Raw genomic sequence first — 22,332 nt, 5'->3', positions numbered from 1 at the left:
CCAGCTTGTCAGTTTCTTTGATAGGCAGGAAGTGTGTGGACTTAGTTAGCCTGTCTAAGATCACCCAAATCATATCGAGACCACCTGTTGTCTTGGGCAACTTGGTTATGAAGTCCATCGTGATCAGCTCCCACTTCCACTCAGTTATCTCTGGTTGTTGGAGTAAACCTGATGGTTTTTGGTATTTGACCTTAACCTTGGCGCAAGTAAGGCATTTACTCACGGAGGTAGCAATCTCTGCTTTCATGTTAGGCCACCAATATAGCTTTTTTAAGATCCAGATGCATCTTATCTGAACCTGGGTGAATGGAATATTGAATATTGTGTGCTTCTGTCAGGACCAAGTCTCTAAAACCACCATGTTTCGGTGTCCAGATCCAATCCATGAGATATAATGCTCCGCCACCCTTGACATCCAAATTCTTATCCATCCCTCTCAGGGATTCACCCGCCACATGTTCAGGTTTTAAGGCTTTGAGCTGAGCCTCCTTAATTTGTGTGGAAAGATGTGAATGGATAGTCATAGTCAATGATTTGACTCTACAACCAGAGTATTCTTTTTGACTCATGGCGTCAGCTACCATGCTTGTTTTACCCGGATGATAATGAATTTCGCATTCATAGTTACTGAGTAGCACAACCCACTATCGTTGTCTTATATTGAGCTCTTTCTGTTCGAATATATGTTGTAGGCTCTTGTGGTCTGTAAAGATAGTGCTTTTCGTACCGTACAGTTAGTATCTCCAGATCTTCAAAGCAAACACAATTGCTCCTAACTCAAGATCATGTGGGGTGTAGTTGACCTCGTGCATCTTTAGTTGTCTTGAGGCATATGTGATGACCTAATCTCGTTCCATGAGAACAAAATCGAGTCCTTGATTTGATGCATCGAAATAAACTATGAAGTCTTCTATTCCTTATAGGAGGGATAGTATCGGTGCAGTGCATAAGGCCCGTTTCAACGTTTGAAACGCCTTCTCTTGTTTCTCTTCCAAGTCAAAGGCAACGCCTTTCTAAGTTAGTGTATTAAGCGGTTTTGCGATCCTAGAGAAGTTCTGAATGAACCTACGATAGTAGCCAGCGAGGACTAGAAATTGGTGAATTTCGGTAGGCGTCTTCGGTGCTGACCAGTTCTCAATGGCCTTTATTTTGGAAGGGTCTACATGAATTCCCTCTTCTCTAACAACGTGGCCCAGGAATTCCACTCTTCGAATCCTAAACTCGCAATTAGAGAACTTCACGTAGAGCTTCTTTGATCGGAATGTTTCTAAGATCTGGCATAGATGCTTACTATGCTCTTCCTTACTACGAGAGTAGATAAGTATGTCATCAATGAATACGATGACAAAATAATCCAAGTAAGGATGGCATACCCTATTCATTAAGTCCATGAATACTGCTGGCGCATTAGTCAATCCGAATGGCATCACTAGGAACTAGTGTCCATAACAAGTTCGGAAGGCTGTCTTGGGAACATCCTCCTCTTGCCCTCGTAATTGGTGATACCCGGATCTAAAATCTGTCTTTGAAAAATAATTATCCCCTTTCATTTGGTTGAACAAATCATCTATGCGAGGAAGAGGGTAACGATTCTTAACGGTATGCTTGTTCAGTTCTCTGTAGTCAATGCACATACGAAACGATCCGTCTTTCTTCTTGACGAAAAAGACCGGTGCTCCCCATGGTGAGAAGCTTGGTCTAATAAAGTCCTTGCTGAGCAATTCGTTAAGTTGACTAGATAGCTCCTGCATCTCAGCTGGTGAAAGACGATAGGGCGATTTGGCTAGTGGGGTAGCCCCTGGAACTAAGTCGATTCTGAACTCAACTTGATGTCGTGGAGGTAATCCTGGGAGTTCTTCTGGAAATATGTCGGGAAATTAGTGTACTACTGGAATGTTCTTTATGTCTTTCATCTCTTGGCTCACATCGACAGCATGAGCAAGGAATGCGTGACATTCTTTTCGCAAGTACTTCTGGGCTTGAATGCTCAAGATGATATGAAGGTTCGTGTTGGGTTTGTTGCCATAGACAACTAGAGTTTCGCCTGATGGCAGATTAAGGCGAACGGCCTTTTCATAACACATGATGTCGGCACGTTGAAGACTCAACTAATCCATGCCAATAATGACGTCGAAACTTTTAACTGAGATCGGCATGAGGCCGATTGCAAATGAATGGCTATCAAGAGTTAGAGTACATCCGATTTATATACTGCTAGTGCTCTCAGTCTTTGTGTTAGCCATTTCTATAGTCAATGGTTCTTTAAGTGCACGTGATTTTTGCTTAAGCAAGTGAGCAAATTTCTAGTTCACGAAACTCCTCTCTGCTCCACTATCAAATAGAACGCATGCATAAGAGTTATCGAGGAGAAACGTACCCGTGACCACTGTGGGGTCGGAAACTACTTCCTCGTGGCCTATAGCTAAAACTCTTCCCACTCCACCGGTATTCCCTGCCTTAGGGCAGTTCCTTTTGTAATGTCCCACCTCGCCACAACTGTAGCAAGCCTGGCCCACACCAACATTGGGGACTTGGTTGATTGGCCTTGCCAGAGATTTGCAGAAATGGATAGTGTGCCCCTTCCTGTTGCAGTTGGAGCACTGCATTTACTGACAGGGTCCGTTGTGGTGGAAGCTGCATTTGTTGCACTTCGACAAGTTTCCAACATACTGCTTTACTGGTGCAGCAGCAGCAGGTGCTATAGCAGCATCAATCGCTACGACCTGCTGCTTTTTGGCAGCTTCCGGCGCATCGTTCTTCTTCTTGTCATCCCAGAACTTATGCTTGTTATCAACAACTTTGGAGGGTTCTGAGATGGCTACGGTTGTTGTTGTTGATGGGATATGGACCCCATGGTCAATGAGCCATTGTGCCAATCACTTGGCACTATCGAAGGTTGAGGTGTTTGAAGCTAGTGCATTCCCTTGAAATGGAGGCACCAGCCCCAGATATACCTCTCCACCTTCTTTTCTTCAGAGGGGACCATTCCCGGACATAGTACTACCAGATCGTTGAATCTGGCAGTGTAGGAGACTATGCCGGAGCCCTTCATGGTTAGGCTCCAGAGCTCTTGCTCCAACTTCTGAACTTCTCTCCTTGGGAAGTACTCTTCGATCATGAGCTCCTTCAGAGCTTCCGAGCCGATAACATTTACCACTATAAAAGATAGTGACTTGACATGGCTATTCCACCATGTCAGGGCTCGGTACGCGAAGGTGCAGGCGGAAAATTTTACTTTGCTCCCTTCTGGAAAGGAGCAAGTCTCAAAGATTAAATATGTTTACTTGAACCATTGCGAGAGGGCAATGATTCCGCCAGTTCCATTGACGGCCCTAGGTTTACAGCTGGTGAAGTCCTTGTACGAGCACTCTTTAGAGCGCACTGGGGCTTCGACAATAATGGGAGGCACATAAGTCCCACACCCGCTAGTATCGGTGGTGGTGAATTGTGCTAGAGCTACCGTAATAGCCGCATTCACAACAGCTTGGATAGCTGTTGGGTTGTATTGAGGAGGAAGATGAGTTTGATTTGCAGTTATTGGAGTAGTGCGCCTCGCTGATCGATGTGGAGGTATCTTGTAGCTATAATATCACAAAGATGAAGATATTGATAAGAATTTAATAGAGAGAATGACGCGAGTGACTCATGGACTAACTCTCCATAGTCCAACAACACAATTGAAAGTATGATTGCATGTAGATCTAGTACTAGAAAGATAAAAGCACTTGGATATTAATTTCCGTGAGGTTAGATATTTGTCAAAAATATTGGTATTACAGATGTAGCAAGTTTGGGAAAAATGACCTAGAAGTAGGTCTTACATCAAACCAAGATAGGGCAGAATTTTGACAGAACTAAGACCTAACAAGAATTAACAAGTTCAAATTCTTACTATAGATAGGAAGTTAAAACTAGAGCTTTTACATAAACTTAAGTTATATCCAAAAGAGAAAGTTGAGTAGGCTCAATCTATGACGAGAACCTCTACAAGGAGTCCTTGATTCTGCAAGACGACGCTCCATATCCCTCATGCATGTTTCAAACGTTTCCTGTCGAGCTCGAAGTTCCCTGAGTTTAGCTTGGGTTGCAGTAAGATCTCTCTGCGACACCACATTCTAGTTCTATGTTCTTTCATGAGCAGAATCCAGATGGCGGATGAATATGGTATTGACTCCCGCATCAGCATCAACTTCCATGATTCGGTTTATGGCCGCCCTACCCTGCTCATCATTACGAGCAACCCTGCGGACCAGAATAGGCAGGACTCTGTCCGCTGAGCCTCCCTCGCTCAGGTTGTAGAAACTTCTATCTCTGTTGTAGGGTAAGGGTTGACCCTGTTCGTGACACCATCTGTTCAAGTTTGTTGACCACAAAGGTACGGGGCCTTGAAATGTTGGACGAGGGTTAGGATATGAGATTTGACCACTTGGGGTAGGTTATTGACTTCAGGTTTGAAGTCAGAATCCTCCGAAAAGATCTCTGCGAAGTCGTCATCCAAAGGGATTGGATGATTCTCCTTTGGCTCTGCATCGAGCCATCCTCCGTCTCCTTTGTTAGGAAAGTATGGGTCGCTGTGGGGATGGAATCCAGCCATGTTATCTACGCGAGAATAGTGATAAAAGAAGTAATTAATTGACATACTAATTCAAATAATTATAAGATGATCCTTACAAGTTACTCCAACATTTGCGTAGTGCATACCAGTCATATGTAACCAAAACAGGATAGACTTTCGAATAAGTGATCCTAACTCTAAGTCCACAACCAAATAAGGAACAGCAAGTAAAGCAAAGATCACAGATTCTAAGTCTAGGACAACCTAGTCAAATATAATTGTATCGTATCCACTCAGCAACTATTGACATACAAATAAAGACCTTTTTAGTTTTCACACAAGTAATTGTAACAAAACAAAATACTCCTATAGTATTTTAAGTTTATGTTCTTTTCAAATGTTTTCATTATAGTAGTGCTGGTAAGTTTTTAGACTTGCTGCAACACCACAATCATTCGTAGGCACATGCAAATCACTTGTCGGAAAGATATAGTTGATCATCCTATATCACTCCCTGATATGATTATATGTCCCCAAGCCTACTTATGCTGCCCAACAATCGCAATACCTTTTTTCTGTCCTAGTGACAATGATTTTAGTATGAATGCAGGTATGTATGCTTCTGTTAAATATTTTATTTTTTAAAAGTATAACTCTTGGTCAGAGTATTTTTTTTCTCGTTGTGTTTATAGTTATATATCTTTTATGGGTTGATATACTCAATTCACTATAAACAAAGCTTTGATACCAATCTATCACACCCCAAAACCCGAACGACGGAAACGTTCGGGGGCGGAGGACGTCATGTACAGTATCACAACAATGCATAATAGTAAAACAAGCAACAACATCATCCATTGCATTAATAATATAATGTTTAATACAAATCTGTCTGTATAGTTTATAGGATACCAAAAATATGAATCAAAATAAGAGATGAGTCTTGAACGTGCTCCATCATCTCAAAACCTGGTCATCGGTACCTGTCTACTAGTGACCTGAGAATACAAGTTATTTTGAAAGCGTAGATTAGCATTAAAGCTGGTGACTTCATAAGTATTTTAGTGTCATTATTTGTATGAAAATGTTAGATGTAAATGTTTGTAAGTGTTTGTAGTAAATGTTTGTATCTCCAAGAAAATCCTATATTTTCTACTAAAAAGGTAACCTTCTACCAAGGCCCGAATGTTCTGACTGTTGTTTGTTTGTAAAAATGTGTATCTTTCCCAAGTATGACTATCATTACTAAAATATAGTTTACATTTCCGTTTATGTGAGAATATCACAACGTGAATGCAATGGGAAAATAACGGCGTACTGTAGTATTGTATTACTAACTACCAATGTACTAACTTTCTTAAACCAGTTTGTTAATTAAGGTAAAATGTGAGAGGATTGTGACCGTACTTGATCAACTAGTAAAACACGATGCTCGAATATGTCAAAATGGTATGACATTCGTCACCCGTAGACCTGCAAGTCCCACTGTAGCTAGCAGCAAGGTGTAGGACGATCAGTCCCGTATATATCTATACACTAATTCACGCTCTCCTTCCAGGAGACTCTGGTTACAAAACGTGACACAACAGTAGATTGCCATGTCATAAAGTAGTGGCTCACATTAATGTTATAGTATTCTTGTATTTCTATTAGTATGTTCTCTTTGTCTAGTATATAGTATGTTCTGTAGTGTATGGTGTGTAGTATGTATTGTTTCTCGTTATAGTATGCACTGTTTCTCTTTATTGTGAGTATTGTCTCTCGTTATAGTATGTACTGTTTCTCTTTATAGTTATTTTGAACTGACTCATGTATGAACAGACTCTTGTATGTGTTGGATTAGTGTCTAAGCCTGTATCTATATTTGGTATGTACTTGACCCGGTTGTGCATGGTCCTTTTGGGTTGCCTTCACCAAAGTAACTTGACAGGGTAATTTGATGAGAGAGAGAGAGAGGATAATATGATTTATCAATATATTATAAGAATAATAATTTAAAGGAGAAATCCTATCTATTTAGTTAGTATTAGTCATAAGTTAATTATGAATTAATTTGGTGACTAAAAGAGATTAATTAAATAAAGGGGCATAAACTGTCAAATGTATGATAGTTGAGTTTTGGGATGGGAAACCTAATGGACTAAGGGGAACAAAATTATGATGAAGGATCATCATATTTTTGTCAAAGGCGCTATTCCAGAAGGTTCCTTGGGCTGCTTGGTGACTAAGTTGTCCATTAGGGTTTAGACTGAAACCCTAGCAACCTACAGTATAAATAAGACCCCTAGCCTAAAATTTTCGGCCACTTGCTTCCCAAGAGAAACCCTAGGCTGATATTAAGCATCCTCCCTCCTCTCTCATAGTTGCCTTCTTGCTTGTGATGTTTGTAAGCCATTAGAGGAGTTACAATTGTGACTCTAAGCTCCAAGAAAGAAGATTCAAGCTTTCATTGAAGAGGTAAACATGTAGATCTGATTCTATATGTTAAATTATGAAATATGTATGCTAGTTTAGGGTTTGTAAGTCTTGGATTCATTGCATGTATAATAGAGAAACCTAGATCCAAGCATTAGGGTTTGTATGAGCACATAGGATAGTTCTTATGCATAAAACTCATCAGTGGTATTAGAGCCATGACTGGTTTCTGTTGTATGGATGCTTTGTATGATTAACATGCTGAAAATCATTTTTCTAGCTTCTGTTCGACATGACATGGCGAGTCACTTCATGAACTTGGCGAGTTAGCCCAACTCGGCGAGTCCATGAGTGACTCGGTGAGTCGGATCGTCAGATAGAGGCATTCTCGGGATTTCTTGCTGTTTTTACTGAGGGATAGTTACCTAATCTGTTTTTACTGATAACATTCGAATTTTAATGTCATTATAACACTATCCTTGCCAAAAACAAAAGATAATTAGCAATTCATTAAATAATAAATTCCTTATGTGATTAAAATTGATTATTTGAATTAATTGGGTAACTTATCTTGCAAAATATGGATTAGGTCAAATATAGATAATCATTGAATTAATTGTGTGATTTATATTATTTTTTATTTGATCACTTATGTTTTGAAAAGTTCAAAACTTGCCCTTGAGTTTTGAAATTTAAATTTTGCTTAAGAGTTTAATTTTGAAAATTTCAAGTTTCAACCCTTAGATTTTTACAAGTTTAAATATCAACCTTATACTTTATTATTACAAGATTATATATATATATATATATATATATATATATATATATATATATATATATATATATATATATATATTAGAATAAGCTAGTCTTATCGCTAGTAGGCCTCATTCACAAAGCCAGTCTATAAGGTTGCGGCCTATAAAACTGCGCTTAATGGGTGTACACTCAGACCCACCGCTTGCTTGACTGGTGGAGGGTCGTTAGCCGAATGGATAGGATATGGCACTTAATTCCTCATTACAAGTATAATGAATTTACAAAGTACCTATAATGTTTTACAAATTCCCAATCTTAGTTACTTTAGGGTAAAATGTGAAAATGTTGCTTTTCCGTGAAATTACACTTTGCACCCTTGTCAAACGTTAGTGGAGCGTGCATGGTTAACCAGCACACTAATTTGATATTGACATTGGTGGAGAAGGGTGGCTTGATGTTTATCATAGATCAATGGAGCGTGCGTGACTAACCGGCACATTGATTGGGTGATAGAGACATTGAGTTCACCATGTTGGTTTGCATGGTTATTCACAACTTGTCTGCGATCCTCGGTATCCCAGTCGCAAATTTGAAGTGCATATCGAGATTTAAACATGCCATTGAAAAGTTCAATGAATCTAAAAGATCTAGGAGTTTTCAAATACATTTAAAACTTAATCTTCTTTTTCGTTTTTCGTGGTGAAAATTAGTGAATCGTCATTCACTTACCTTCAAATTATTTACTTTTAGATTACGGCATCCCTTTTCTAATTTGTAAATAATGTTGTTGGATCCTAGCCCTAATTTCTCATTTGGGTGTTTAATTATGGATTCATTTCTAATCAAACTTTGTTCCTTTCTATTTCAGATGTCTAACGCAAACGCAAACAACAACGCTTATGGGTCATTCTCGCTAATGAACCTATGCCAAAAGGTGACATTTGATGGGTCAGATTTCAACGAGTGGATGAGATACATTCTTATGATCACTCATTACAAGGACAAAGAATATGTCCTCGATGAGAAACTTGAAAAGATCAACCCAGATGTTGCTACTCCTAAAGAGTTGGCTCCCTTTGAGGCCCACGAGCGTGATGCTACGAAAGTTCATTGCATCATGCTGGCCACCATGAACCTCAAACTCCAAAAGTCCTATGAGGACATGTATCCATTTGAGATGCATCAAGATTTGCTAGACAGATACCACCAAAGCACGAGGCAAGAGTGCTATGAGATCATTACTAACATGATCACCGCTAAGATGGGGAGTGGAGAATCCCTAACCTCGCATTTGCAGAAAATGCAGAGGTATGTTGATCGTCTTCTCAAACTTAGTGTTAAGTTTGATAAGGATTTGGCTATCGACATCATCCTCCACTCATTTCCTTCCTGCTTCAACCAGTTCAAAAATACCTACCACATGAATAAGGAGGAGGTCTCCTTGAGTAAGCTTCAAGGACTGCTGAGGACTGCTGAGAGCAACCTCAAGGACAAATCGGGTGCATCATCCCCTGCTGTGGCTGCTCCTGTGTTGGCAATTGGCGAAAGGGATGGGAAACAAGAGGAAGGATCCTTCAAAGAGCCACCAAAAGGGAAAGTCCTATCATGGTTATCCTCGAGTGGGACCAAAGCAGGTTCTGCAAAACCCTCCTCTGATCCTAAGGAAGCAGAGTGCTTCTGTTGCCACGAGAAGGGCCACTGGAAACGAAGCTGCCCAAAATATCTGCAGGACATTAGAGATGGGAAGATAAAGCCCACCTATGCAGGTATGTATTCTATTAAATCTAACAACTCATCACTTGCTACTTCATGGGTTCTTGATACATGATGTGGTTTCCACATTTGTTCTGATTTGCAGGGCCTAAGAAGAAGTAGGGAGGTGGAACATGGGAAGATAAACTTGATTATGGGAAACAGAAGATTGTCGCCTGTGACCAGAGTCGGAGTTTATTCTTTAGTGTTAAGTAATGGGTTAGGATTAGATTTAAATAATTGTTGTTGTTCGCCAGATATGACAAGGAACATCATTTCTTTTCATGGATTATATAAACAAGGTTTTAAATATTCATTTGATAATAGTAATGGTTCTATTAATGTTTATTTGAATGGTTTTTTATCTTAATGCATTACCTTGTAGTGGGATTTATGAATATGTGTTAATTGTTGATAATTTGGGAAATGATGTGTTGAATATTGATTCGTCCAATAGTTTGGACAAAGCATGCATGTGGCATCGTCTCCTTGGCCATGTATACAAGAAACACATAGCCCAACTCCAAAAGGATGGAGTCTTGGAGTCATTTTGTTGGGTCAAAATATGGTTTATACTTTGCTTTTCTGGGCAATTATGTTTTTATGTAGTATTTTATGAGATTTCAGTCTAGTTTACGATCAGGTGGGGTTGACGGTTGAGTTTACGGCCGTAAACCCATTTACGGCCCATGTCCACCAAGCCCATGTTCCCCTTGTATAAATATAGGTGTTAGGGTGTGAGGAACTGATTGATGAACGTGAGAAGAGAGAAACTAAAGAGAAGAACTATTGTGTGTTAGTGTGTGTGTGTGTGAATCTCTTGTATCTGGATCATCATTCTATTCATTAGTACATTGAAATTCATCATCTTCTTCTTCTTCTCCTTCTCTTCTATTTGATCTGACATCATCCGTTAGATTGGGATTCCGCACCATCAAACGGATCTGATTGATACACAGGCAAATTAGGGACATACAATTGGTATCAAAGCTTGGTTGTGTCAGTCAATTTTGTCAGATTTGGAGCATTATTTGATCTTATTTTCGAAATATTCTTGGGTTTTTGGATAGATCTCTGAAAAATAATGTAACGCCCCATCTCTGGTATGTTGCTTTCGTGGCATTTATTTAGAAGTTTTCAAAAGGGACTCGGCGAGTCTATAGCCCGAATCGTCGAGTAGGGACGGGATTTTGAGCACGTGTTAGTCGGCGACTCGGTGAGTCCATATTCGGGACTCGGCGAGTCTGCCTGCCAGGAAGAAACCCTTAATCCCCGGGTTGCTCCCTATTTAAGCAGTGTTATGTGCCCCAAACTCGCCTCCTTTACCCTCAGAGAGCTGTGAGAAACCCTAAACCCATCCCTTGATTGATTTAAGTGTTTTTGTGTGGATTCTTGAAGGCTTGAAGAAGAAGAAGAAGAAGAAAGGAACAAAGAGAAGAGGTGTAGAGCAAAGATCCAAGGTCAAAATCAGAGTTTATTGAGGTATTTCTCGGAATCCTCCTGTTTTATGCTTAAAAACTCCATTAGATCATTTCTAGGGCTAGTTTGATGTATTTTCCAACCTTATAGTTGTACGGATGCCTTAATAGGTCGAGATATCCCTAGATCTGTTCATTTAGGAGCTGTAGAGCCCGGATCTATTGCCTTTTTGAAGTTGCTTTGCATGAGAACCCTAGATCTTATGGACACGTAAAGATAGAATCTTTACGTGTTAATCAAGCTAAGGATGCTTATGGACACGTAAAGATAGAATCTTTACGTGTTAATCAAGCTAAGGAAGCCCAGATCTAAAAGTTTTAGACGCTGGATTCAAGCATAATTGACTTTAGAGTAGCTGCATGAATGCGACTCGGTGAGTCGGAAGAACGACTCGGCGAGTCGAGTCGCGAGTCCCCGATTTCCCCTTTTTAGTGATGTCGAGTGGGGACCTGTGAGTAGTAGAGTGGACTCAGTGTGTTGGAGGGCAGACTCAGTGATGGAGGGACCCGACGAGTTTTTCATACAACTCGGCGAGTCCAAGACAATCTTCTTAGCTCAAGAACAACTCGTCGAGTTGTTCATACGACTCGGTGAGTCGGATGCAGATTGCCTGAGCTTTTGAATCAAAAGGGAACTCGTCAAGTCGATGCCATACTCGACGAGTAGCCACGAGTAGGGTTGAGAAGTGAGAATAGGGACTCGGCGAGTTGACGGCCCAACTCGGCGAGTCAGGTCAACTGTAGGTTGACTTTGACCGGGAGAGTTGACTTTGACCAGGGGTAAAAGAGTCATTTTACCCCAATGCAGTGATTAGCATTTGATTGAGTGTGTTTATGGATTTGTAGCCGGGGAGATACTGGAGCAGCAGCAGTTAGCTTCCAGAGCCATACACACAACAACCAGTTCACGAGGTGAGTTTCCTTCCAGTAGGAATGGCTCTACGGCCACAATGTCGGCCCGTTTAGTTAGCAGTAGTTCCGGACTTCAGTCTGATGCAATAGTTCAGTATGCTTGATGTCTATGTGATTCAAGCATGTTTATGTGTTATATGTTCTGGACTTCAGTCTGATGCAGTATGCAGTATATGTGTCTATATTAGTTGATATGTGTTATGCTATGCTGTGATCAGTCAGTTCCGGACCTCGGTCCGATGCAGGGGACAAGGTCCCAGTCAGTTCCGGACTACGGTCCGATGCAGTTAGTTCCGGACTTCGGTCCGATGCAGTCAGTTCCGGACTTCGGTCCGATGCAGTTAGTTCCGGACTTTGGTCCGATGCAGTCAGTTCCGGACTTCGGTCTGATGCAGCTAGTTCCGAACTTCGGTCCGATGCAGTGGGAAAGGCCCAGTATGTGCTTTATTTGTTATTGTGTGGTATGTGGTAGTTTGGGGGAGCTCACTAAGCTTCATGCTTACAGTTTCAGTTCATGATTTCAGGTACTTCCGCAAGCAAACGGAAGAGCTGGGGATGATGGCATCGCACACACCACAGTTTCAGTTTTTGTCCTGGGAGTTGATTCAGTTTCTTAGATATGTTTGATACAGTTGTGGCACAGTTTTTCTCACAATATTTTAGTATGGTTTTGAGATACGAAATGTCGGGTTTTATTATGTGATACTCAGTTTCATGGTTTTGTTATATTAAAATGAAAATTTTTGGGTCGTATTTTTGGGTTGTTTCAAGTTTGTATCAGAGCCTTGGTTTGAGGGATTCAGATACACCTCCGGGTGTATCTAAACTCAAACTAAGGGAAAGAAAAAAAGATTTTCAAAAAGGAAAAATGTTTTCCAATGAAATTTTGAAAAGCACTTAGAAAGAAAAGAATTTTTAAACAAGATAAGGGTGTGGTGCATGCGATCAGCCGAGCTCAAGTAAGTACTCCCGAGTTACCCATACAAGTTTTATTATGATTAATTGTTCCAGTTTCAGTAGAACAACATGCTAGTATAGGACTAAGGATCTAGGAGGATGCCTTATGTGCCTGCTATATGTGTTTCAGCTTTATGAGAATTGCATGCTAGTATTGAGTAGACAGCTATAGGATAGCCTGTTTAGGTTATGCCTGGTAGCGCGAGCTTAACATTGTATGCTAGTACAGTTTCTCGTTATGAGAGTAGATTTGCTTGAGTAGTTTCCGGTGTCCGAATGCTGATTGCTTTGTGCTTTGTAAAACTCTTGGTGATGAGAGTTATCCGTTAGGTGAATACGTCACGTCACATGTGATCCGGGTTGAATAATCTCAGAGTGTTGGATTTGGCCTATTGCGCAGCTCTTGTTTGAGTCTAACCGTTGTAGGGACGAGTCTTTTACTTGAAGGATTATCCGAGCCTCATCACATGTGATGGTATTCAGGTGATGGCTAATTAGCATTACAAGGAGGCCTTCAGCAGCTGAGGACTGGTTTGAGTGGAGTCAGAGATTTCCCTAGGGCAAGCCTAGGATGAGAGTAGCAGAGATCAGTAGTAGTAGAAGTGACTTGGTGGAGTCAAGGCAGTTCTTGAGGAAAGTACGGATAGATGTGGAAGGTAGTATGGGCCCGTACTACTGAAAGCAGAGGATCCGTACTCGAATCAAGGAAGGCCGAGACAAGACCAGGAAGCTAGTAGTAGTATTAATGATCCCTTGAGATATTTCAGTTTTCTGATGTTGCTATGATGTGTTTCAGAGTGGTGGTTTTGCGTTCGAGGCCAGCAACCGGCAGTGGAGGTGCCGGGGAGGGATCAGGATCAAGCTCGGGGGACTAGCGCATGGATGAGCAGACCAGAGAGTTTCTTTCTTTAGAGATTACTCGTATCATACTGGAGCAGACACCTGTGATCTTCGGTTCGATCAAGGAGGGTATCCTAGAGCTGATGGATGAGAGGTTGGGCACCTTCCGTGCCGAGGTGGCGGCCATGATGGGGTCGCGCACACTTACGTTCAGGGAGTTCAGGGCATGTGGAGCTCCAGATTACCACGGGGCACAGGACCCCATAGCGAGTACTAGATGGTTGGCGGATGTGGCCAACGCTTTCCGTACGAGCAGGTGTCCCGAGGGGGACAAGGTTAGATTGGCGTCCTATCTTTTGAAGGACAGGGCACGGGATTGGTGGGAAGCGGTCGGACATACCATTGGAGATGATGCAGCGTTAGATGCCATGACCTGGGCTGATTTCTCTACCAGGTTCAGGGCGGAGTTTGCACCGGTTATTGAGGTGCAGCAGTTAGCCAGAGAGTTTCAGGACCTCACCCAGACTACAGAGACCATGGCGGAGATCACTGCCAAGTTTAGGGAGAGGGCTCTTCTCGTTTCTCAGTATGCAGCCGATGAGGAGATGAAGAAGGCCCATTATAATGAGATGTTGCGGACCGATATCCGCCAGTTTGTGAGCCGGTCCAGTTGTAAAACGTTGGATGACATGATTGCTAGGGCTCGGGAGAGGGAGATTGACCATGAGATGGAGAAGAAGAGGAAACCGGAGGCGGTTTCGGGTACAAGTAGTTCGGGCAAAAAGCCCAAGGTTTCAGATCACAGATCCAGGAGTCAGCAGAGCCACGGTCGATGTGGCAAGTGTGGGAGATTGCACAATGGGGTGTGCAAGGCAGGGAGTTCCGGCTGCTGCAAGTGCGGTCGGACTAGGCATTTGAGCAGGGATTGTACGGCCCCTGCTACTACCATTGCAGCATCAGATCTGATTTGCTTTCAGTGCAATCAAAGGGGACATAAAAAGTCCCAGTGCCTGAGTTTAGCTGCAGTAGGGAAGGTGGCTGCACCTGCCCCTGCTACTTTGAGGATTACAGATGGCCGGCAAGGCCGAGCCGAGGCGCCAATGGCGAAGAGTAGGGCTTTTCAGATGACAGCAGAGGAGGCACGAGCGACTCCTGATGTGGTGACGGGTATGTATCTTCCCTTCATCTCTATATTATTATTGATTGATTATTGCTTATGATTATATGTTTTATATAGGGTCGTTCTCTGTGAACGACATTTCTGCTACGGTATTATTTGATTCGGGGGCTACCCGATCATTTGTATCGCTAGCGCTTAGCAAGAGATTTAGTAGAGCTCCAGGGGAGCTGGATTGTCCACTAGAGGTTGAGATAGCAGATGACAGGACCGTGAGGGTCGCCAGAGTGCATAGAGGGTGTTCTCTTCAGTTGTTCGACGAGCAGTTTTCGGTGGACCTGGTTCCTATTCCCCTGCGAGGGAATAAGGTTATAGTAGGCATGGATTGGTTGAGTCCCAATGGGGCAGTGATTGATTGTGAGGGTTCGCACTCCCAGTGGGGGAGAGTTAGTGATTCAGGGCGAGAGGCCACAACGCGGACCAACCTTTTGTTCCGCTGTGAGAGCGAGGCGCTATTTTCAACAGGGTTGCGCTGGTTATGTATCTTATGTTTTGGATGCCCGGGAGAAGGGCAGGACGACAGTTGATGTTGTTCCGGTAGTGCGAGACTTCCCGGATGTATTTCTCGAGGATTTACCGGGAATACCTCCTAAGAGGCAGGTCGAGTTTAGGATCGACCTAATTCCTGGTGCGGCTCCGATAGCCAAGGCACCGTACCGCCTAGCTCCCCCTGAGATGCAGGAATTGTCTACGCAGCTGCAGGAGCTGCTAGACAAGGGTTTCATTCGGCCGAGCAGTTCACCTTGGGGAGCGCCGATCCTGTTTGTGAGGAAGAAGGATGGGTCGCACCGTATGTGTATAGATTACCGGGAGTTGAATAAGGTAACGGTGAAGAACCGTTACCCACTCCCGAGGATAGATGATTTGTTTGACCAGCTTCAGGGAGCGTCTTGGTTTTCCAAGATCGATCTACGTTCCGGGTATCATCAGATGCGATTCAGAGGTGAGGATGTGCAGAAGACTGCTATTAGGACCAGGTATGGTCATTATGAGTTTGTGGTGATGCCATTTGGGCTCACTAATGCTCTAGCCGCGTTCATGGATCTCATGAATCGCGTGTGCAGGCCGATGCTGGATCGGTCAGTGATAGTATTCATAGATGATATTTTGGTGTATTCCAAGATGCAGGAGCAGCACGAGGAGCATCTGAGGGAGGTGCTAGAAGTTTTGAGGAGGGAGAGACTTTTCGCGAAGTTCTCCAAGTGCGAGTTCTGGTTGCGCGAGGTGCAGTTCCTTGGTCACCTCGTCAACCAGAAGTGTATTTTGGTAGATCCGGCCAAGATAGAGTCCGTGATGCAGTGGGAGGTCCCAAAGTCTCCATCCGAGATTCGGAGCTTCCTAGGGTTGGCAGGGTATTACCGGAGGTTCATTCAGGATTTCTCCAAGATAGCACTGCCGCTCACCCGACTGACCAAGAAGTCGGTGGTGTTCCGTTGGGGGCCTGATCAGCAGACAACGTTTGAGACCCTCAGACAGAGGTTGTGCGAGGCTCCGATCCTTACCTTGCCAGAGGGAGTAGAGGACTTTGTAGTCTACTGTGATGCCTCAATCACAGGTATGGGAGCAGTATTGATGCAGCGAGGCCATGTGATAGCTTACGCCTCGAGACGGTTGAAGCCTCACGAGGCTAACTATCCTACCCATGATTTAGAGCTGGGGGCGGTTGTGTTTGCCCTTAAGATATGGAGACATTATCTTTATGGGGTCCATTGTACTATCTACACGGATCACAAGAGTTTGAGGTACCTTATGGATCAGCCGAGTCTAAACATGAGGCAGAGGAGGTGGTTGGATGTGCTGAAGGACTATGATTGTGAGATCCTTTACCATCCAGGGAAGGCCAACGTGGTGGCCGACGCCCTAAGCCGCAAGGTGTCAACAGCCCCTATCATAGATTTGTGTTTGACGATGACAGTGATTACTCCGTTGTTGGAACGGATCAGGGAGGCTCAGGTTGAGGGCCTCAAGGAGGAGAGGAAGAAGTGTGAGAGGATAGTGGGCCGAGTAGCTTCATTTGATTATGACAGTCGGGGATTGCTGACCCTTTATGGGAGAGTGTGGGTACCGTACTGGGGTGGGGTACGGCAGGTGTTGATGGACAAGGCTCATAAGTCTCGATTTTCTATCCACCCAGGGGCGACGAAGATGTATAGAGATCTTCGACCCAATTATTGGTGGCCCTGCATGAAGCGGGATGTCGCCTGGTATGTTGAGAGGTGCCTGACCTGCAGGAAGGTCAAGGCGGAGCACCAGAGGCCTGATGGCAAGATGCAGCCGTTAGACATCCCTGTGTAGAAATGGGAGGACAACACCATGGATTTTATCACCAAGCTTCCCAGGACCGCACGTGGGGTAGATTCGATATGGGTAGTAGTGGATCGGTTGACGAAGAGTGCTCATTTTATCCCGATCCAGGAGAGCATATCGGCGGAAAAGTTAGCCGATATCTATGTGCGTGAGGTAGTGGCACGTCATGGAGTGCCGGTATCGGTGGTGTCAGACCGAGACGTCCATTTTACATCCAGATTCTGGAAGCAGTTTCACGACGAGATGGGTACTCGTCTCCATTTCAGCACTGCTTTCCACCATCAGACGGACGGGCAGAGCGAGAGGACGATTCAGACTCTCGAGGACATGCTCAGGGCATGTGTCCTAGACTTCAATGGCAGTTGGGATACGTATCTTCCGTTAGCGGAATTTTCGTATAACAACAGTTATCATGCGAGCATTGATCGACCTCCCTTTGAGATGCTTTATGGGAGGAAGTGTAGGACCCTGATTTGTTCGGGCGAGGTCAGTCAGCGGGTCGTTGGGAGCACAGCGGTGGTGCTCAAGACGACCGAGTTGATTCAGCAGGTCCGTAGTAGACTGCAGACTGCGCAGAGTCGGCAGAAGAGCTACGCCGACAGGAGGCGTTCAGACTTGGAGTTTCGGGTGGGCGATATGGTCCTTCTGAAGGTCTCACCTTGGAAGGGTGTCATCAGGTTTCGGAAGAGGGGCAAGCTGGGTCCCAGGTTCATTGGTCCTTTCAGGGTTTTGGCCCGAGTGGGTCGGGTTGCTTATCGGTTGGATCTTCCAGTAGAGCTTAGCCAGATCCACAACACTTTCCATGTGTCCCAGTTGAGGAAGTGTTTGGTGGATGAGTCAGCAGTTGTTCCCTTAGAAGATATTCAGGTTGATAGCAGCCTGAATTATATCGAGAGGTCGGTCGCGATTCTGCACCGGAAGACAAAGACCTTGAGGAACAAGGTAATTCAGTTAGTGAAGGTGCAGTGGCAGCACCGGAAGGGGTCTGAGTGGACGTGGCAGGCTAATGAGGAAATGAGAGAGCACTACCCGGAGTTATTTGCAGATTCAGTCGTAGCAGACTTCGAGGACGAAGTCTGAGACAAGTGGGGGAGAATTGTAACGCCCCATCTCTGGTATGTTGCTTCCGTGGCATTTATTTAGAAGTTTTCAAAAGGGACTCGGCGAGTCTATAGCCCGGCTCGTCGAGTAGGGACGGGATTTCGAGCACGTGTTAGTCGGCGACTCGGCGAGTTCATATTCGGGACTCGACGAGTCTGCCTGCCAGGAAGAAACCCTAAATCCCCGGGTTGCCCCCTATTTAAGCAGTGTTATGTGCCCCAAACTCGCCTCCTTCACCCTCAGAGAGCTGTGAGAAACCCTAAACCCATCCCTTGATTGATTTAAGTGTTTTGTGTGGATTCTTGAAGGCTTGAAGAAGAAGAAGAAGAAAGGAACAAAGATAAGAGGTGTAGAGCAAAGATCCAAGGTCAAAATCAGAGTTCATTGAGGTATTTCTCGGAATCCTCCTGTTTTATGCTTAAAACCTCCATTAGATCATTTCTAGGGCTAGTTTGATGTATTTTCCAACCTTATAGTTGTATGGATGCCTTAATAGGTCGAGATATCCTTGGATCTGTTCATTTAGGAGCTGTAGAGCCCGGATCTATTGCCTTTTTGAAGTTGCTTTGCATGATAACCCTAGATCTAGCCTTTATCATGCTTTTTGAGCCTTATTATCTTCATGGATGCTTATGGACATGTAAAGATAGAATCTTTACATGTTAATCAAGCTAAGGAAGCCCGGATCTGTAAGTTTTAGACGCTGGATTCAAGCAGAATCGAGTTTAGAGTAGCTTCATGAATGCGACTCGGCGAGTCGAGTCGCGAGTCCCCGATTTTCCCTTTTTAGTGATGTCGAGTGGGGACCTGTGAGTAGTAGAGTGGACTCAGTAAGTTGGAGGGCAGACTCAGTGATGGAGGGACTCGACGAGTTGTTCATACAACTCGGCGAGTCCAAGATAATCTTCTTAGCTCAAGAACAACTCGTTGAGTTGTTCATACGACTCGGCGAGTCGGATGCAGATTGCCTGAGCTTTTGAATCAAAAGGGAACTCGTCGAGTCGATGCCATACTCGACGAGTAGCCACAAGTAGGGTTGAGAAGTGAGAATAGAGACTCAGCGAGTTGACGGCCCAACTCGGCGAGTCAGGTCAACTGTAGGTTGACTTTAACCGGGAGAGTTGACTTTGACCAGGGGTAAAAGAGTCATTTTACCCCAATGCAGTGATTAGCATTTGATTGAGTGTGTTTATGGATTTGTAGCCGGGGTGATACCGAAGCAGCAGCAGTTAGCTTCCAGAGCCATACACACAGCAGCCATTTCACGAGGTGAGTTTCCTTCCAGTAGGAACGGGTCTACGGCCACATTGCCAGCCCGTTTAGTTAGCAGTAGTTCCGGACTTCAGTCCGATGCAGTAGTTCGGTATGCTTGATTTCTATGTGATTCAAGCATGTTTATGTGTTATATGTTCCGGACTTCAGTCTGATGCAGTATGTAGTATATGTGTCTATCTTAGTTGATATGTGTTATGCTATGCTATGATCAGTCAGTTCCGGACCTCGGTCCGATGCAGGGGACAAGGTCCCAGTCAGTTTCGGACTACGGTCCGATGCAGTTAGGTCCGAACTTCGGTCCGATGCAGTCAGTTCCGGACTTCGGTGTCAGTTCCGAACTTCGGTCCGATGCAGCTAGTTCCGGACTTCGGTCCGATGCAGTGGGCAAGGCCCAGTATGTGCTTTATTTGTTATTGTGTGGTATGTGGTAGTTTGGGGGAGCTCACTAAGCTTCGTGCTTACAGTTTCAGTTCTTGATTTCAGGTACTTCCGCAAGCAAAGGGAAGAGCTCGGGATGATGGCATCGCACACACCACAGTTTTAGTTTTTGTCCTGGGAGTTGATTCAGTTTCTTAGATATGTTTGATACAGTTGTGGCATAGTTTTTCTCACAATATTTTAGTATGGTTTTGAGATACGAAATGTCGGGTTTTATTATGTGATACTCAGTTTCATGGTTTTGTTATATTAAAATGAAAATTTTTGGGTCGTATTTTTGGGTTGTTTCAAATAAGGGGGGGTTTGTTCTTCGTTTTTTTCATAAAAAAAGATTTTTGATCGAGTTTTGGAGCTTCAAAGTCGAAAAATCGGTGTTTTTGGTCGAAACCTGCGAGGGTGTGGCGGAGTTTGCGGCCGGCGGCTAGGGTTTCGGAGTTCACGGCCCGAGGTTCAGGGTTCGGAGTTTGCGGCCCGAGGTTGACGGTCCAAGCTTGCGGCCTCGGAGTTTACGGCCGGTCCTTGGAGTTTGCCGTCCAGCAGTCTCGGTCTTCGCTTCGTAGTTGATCCTCGCTCCTCCTCGCATCACAGCTGATTCCTCGCCTCGCTTCGCATATAAAAAATTGAAACGAAATTTTGGAGGTGCCGGGAATCGAACCCACGACCTCAAGTTCATAACCTCAGCGCGCTTAACCAACTCAGTTATCCAACACCTTGTGTCTTACCTTCGAATTTTTAAACTTAACATCTCATTCTCGCATCCAAGTTTCGCAATTTGACAAAAACAGCCCAAAAATCAATTTCTTTTTATTTTAAAATTTCAGTTTCAACCCAAAAATTTTAGTTTTTATTTTTTGATTTTATTTTTAACTTTAACTTTTATTTTTGACTTTTTACTTTAAAATTTTGACTTTGACTTAAACTTTGACTTTTTCGTTCAACTTTTAAATTTTCAAATTTAGCTTTTCGGTTTGACTTTTCAAGTTTGACTTTTTAAATTTGACTTTTAAGGTTGACTTCTAAGTCAAAGGGCAATTAAAAAAAAATTTATACATATATTAAAAAAAATAAAATAAAATAAATAATAATAATAGTAATAATAATAATAATAATAATAATAATAATAATAATAATAAAATATTAAAAAATAAAATAATAAAAAATTAAAAAATTAAAAAAATATTAACTTTTGATAATTTTATTACTTTTAACTTTTAACTTTAAATTTTGACTTTAATGCTTTGAAGTGTGGAAATAAAATGAGTTCTGCCAATATCCGAGTCAATGAAGCTTTATGCTCTCAAGCTTGTAGTGATTATGTTAAATCTCTCCTTGAGAAAATTGAAACGCTACGTAGTGAAGTAGAGGACCTTAGGTATGAGGGTTACCAACTTAGAAAAGGACAAAAACCACTTAAGGCCCAGTTAGAATCTAAAATAAAGGACTTTAGAAGACTTCAGGAAGACTATAGTAATAAATGTGAGAATCATGATTATATAAAGAGACAGAATGTTGAGTTAATTAATTACTGAGCTTGATAAATTAAAAAGCAAATTTGAAACTGCAAATTTTGATTTTAAAAAATATGATGTATCAAGCGAGGTAGTTGCCAATATGATTGACCATGGCATGCAGTTCAAACAAAACCAACAAAAGGGCTTAGGATACAATAATGTACCTCCTCCTTTTAATCATACATATCAGTATCTACCTATGTCTAAAGAGGAGATTGCCGACGAACCATTCATGGTTTATGGCAAGCCATATGGTTTTGTTTCAAGAGGATTTATTAATGTTGAAAATACTAACGTTTCTACTTCCCCTGTAGATCTGTAACAGCCCGGATTTCCAGGTATCTTTTATGCTTTCAATTTTGATGTTTTGTGAGGGGACTCGGCGAGTTGGAGCTCAGACTCGCCGAGTAGGATCGCGATTCTGGACGCGGGTTCGCGCCTGGACTCGGCGAGTCCAAGGTATGGACTCGGCGAGTCCGCGCTGTTTAATGAAACCCTAATTTCTCGGGTTTGGGACCTATTTAAAGGGCCTTATGGCCGTAATTTGTGCTCACCAGTCCCTTGAGTGAAACCCTAGCGAGTGTGAGCGTTTGGAGCAAATTAGGAAGCCATTATTGATCTTGGAGGTGTCATCTTGCAAGGGAAAGGGAGAATCAGCTAAGGGGAAACAAGAGGAGCCACTTCCTGAGGGTTTGGGGTCCAGAACATCACATTTGAGGTACTATCTTCGAGCTATTCTCTGCTATGTTGATGTTATATTGATTTAGGGCTTATTGAGCCCTTTTGTGGCTAGATCTAGTGCTTCCTTGGTCCCTTAAGCGATTTAGATTATAGATCTGGATCCTTGGAGGTCCA

Source organism: Lactuca serriola, chromosome 6 (assembly GCF_051521515.1).
Source record: "Lactuca serriola cultivar US96UC23 chromosome 6, Lser_US96UC23_V15, whole genome shotgun sequence".
NCBI classification, from domain to species: domain Eukaryota; kingdom Viridiplantae; phylum Streptophyta; class Magnoliopsida; order Asterales; family Asteraceae; genus Lactuca; species Lactuca serriola.
Note: the sequence above shows the minus strand (reverse complement) of the source record.